Source organism: Lepisma saccharinum, chromosome 7, assembly GCF_977018435.1.
Source record: "Lepisma saccharinum chromosome 7, izLepSacc3.1, whole genome shotgun sequence".
Lineage (NCBI taxonomy): Eukaryota > Metazoa > Arthropoda > Insecta > Zygentoma > Lepismatidae > Lepisma > Lepisma saccharinum.
In genome coordinates this window covers 69,462,846-69,465,065 of record NC_139235.1, presented here as the reverse complement: position 1 = coordinate 69,465,065, position 2,220 = coordinate 69,462,846, and positions in this window count along the sequence as shown.

The window sequence follows — 2,220 nt, the reverse complement described above, 5'->3', positions numbered from 1 at the left end:
GGAGTGTAATTTAGCGCTTTAGGTTCTGAAAGAGAGTTATGTTGGATATATAAATATATATTTCAAAATGTCGGAGATTACGGAAATCGTATTGTTCAAAACCAGAGATTCATAAACTTTTTCGTTTCACGGCGCCCTTAGTGTTTCAAGATTTTCCCGCGGCGCCCAAGTCAGAAAGTAGGCCTATCTAACACTTGCAACGCTCAGTTAGTGCGGTTAGTTTGCTTACCTTAAGTTAGAAAATAAACACATATTTCAAATTCAGAAACATTTTATGTATAAAAAGTACTAAATAAGCATATATTTGGAACAATCATATCATTTCAGTATATATATTGGAACATTTCGCGGGGCTCCTGTAAGCTAGCCGCGGCGCACACTTTGGGAACCACTGCTCTAAACTCGTTTAGGAGAAAATTGTAAATTTATCTCAGCGTTTCAATGTAAACAATGGGCTGGCAAGTAGCATAATCAGAGTTATGATAGAAACAATGATTGTAAAATTTTCGACTTTTTGAAAACTAAGTTTGATACTAAAACTGATTTTTCAAAATGAACTCTGTAGATTCACAAGAAATGGAAATATACTAAGTTCTATACTTGTCCACTTATGCTTTTGTGGTAACTTGAAGCTCCGTCAAGTGGGAGGAGTGCAAAACTTTTTTTTGTTTTTGGAACAAACAGGGTGCAATTCCAATTTTTCCTAGATAAAGGGACACCATTTGTATAAAAAGGAGGAAATTTGCACATGGCGAAGAGAAATATAGTTGTGGCAACACTGTACACAGAGGGTTATTCTGATTTTTGATCCTGGCACTGAAGTCTCGTCTTCTCTTATTTCATAATATTTAATAAATATGCCACAAAGACAAATGAAAGTGATAAAAACCATAGTAGGTGTAACTAGCGGCGAGTCTGGGTGTTCCGAATACCTGACTTACCGCTCGGGAGTCCAATTTCAATTCACGTTTCCGAATTTCACAACTGACATGCACGTAAAAGAATATATCAACCTAAAATAAACTCCTAGTCAAGCTCTTACTGAGAAGCAATTTACTTATTATGGCGTTAAAGTAACTGGTTACTTCCTCCAAGAACTATTACAATAAAAGAATTGATCAGAATATATTCACGGGCTGCTGTTCGGCCAGGCCATGTATAGCACGCATGTGCATATGTGAACTGTGGGTGCAGCAATTAGTGAAGTAAGCCGTCTGTGATTTACAATTTCCGGTGCCCTGGTCGCTAATCTTTCTGCTCTGCCAGTTGTAAGCGTGGCATGAAAAGAGGAAAACAAGAAGTAAAGTAAAAACGAAGACGAAAAGTTAAGTAATGGGACAGTGGACGAATATTCACTAACGTGTTTTTGCGTTTTTGCGTTTTTGCTTATGTATGATCTCTCATCGTTAGATATTTCTACGTGGGCTTTGGACATTCAATATACGCGGGTCTGCAATCAAAATTTTTGTTCCTTAGTCTGAAGTATAGCTACAGGCGTCATATATATTTACAATATAAACATTATTACATGTATTACATATTGTTACCCAAGAGCAATAAACAGAACACGTTGAAAATTAAGTGTTTCTTTTCATTTCCGATACGCCACTGGTGAGACGTTCATTATATATTTTTACATTTGTATTTAATTACAAAACTGGATGTGCTCCATATCAAACTATTATTTTACCTATCAAAGTGTAATTTTGATTTATATCCAAATCCAATAACATTATCTAACGTAATTCTCTTCTGTTTATTTTCAGTTGAATTTTGACGCTGTAGTGAATTTACAGTTTCATATAAAATAGTATTTTCACTTCATAATATCATTCTATAATTAAAGGAATAGAACATAGCTGTTAACAATTTTAGATTGAAATATTTGAACATGACTTTACACAGTATTTTGTTTCGAAAATTATATATAAGTACGTCAGAACAATCCATGAAGTCAGGAAGAATCAGATTAGTTGCTTCATTAGAGGAACCAGCGTCCTATAAAGTCGTCATAAAAGTGCACAAGCAATAATTATTATATTATAATTAATTTATAATTTTCATTTGCTGTGGGGCTTAGGGCGAGTGTTTGAAATATTTCCAGTGAAATAATATGCATCTGTATATTACCTAAATTATATATGGGGATAGCCCCCCCCCCCCCCAAGTGCCAGAAAATTATCAACCAGAGAGGGGAGGGCAGAAACCTGAGTGGGGGGT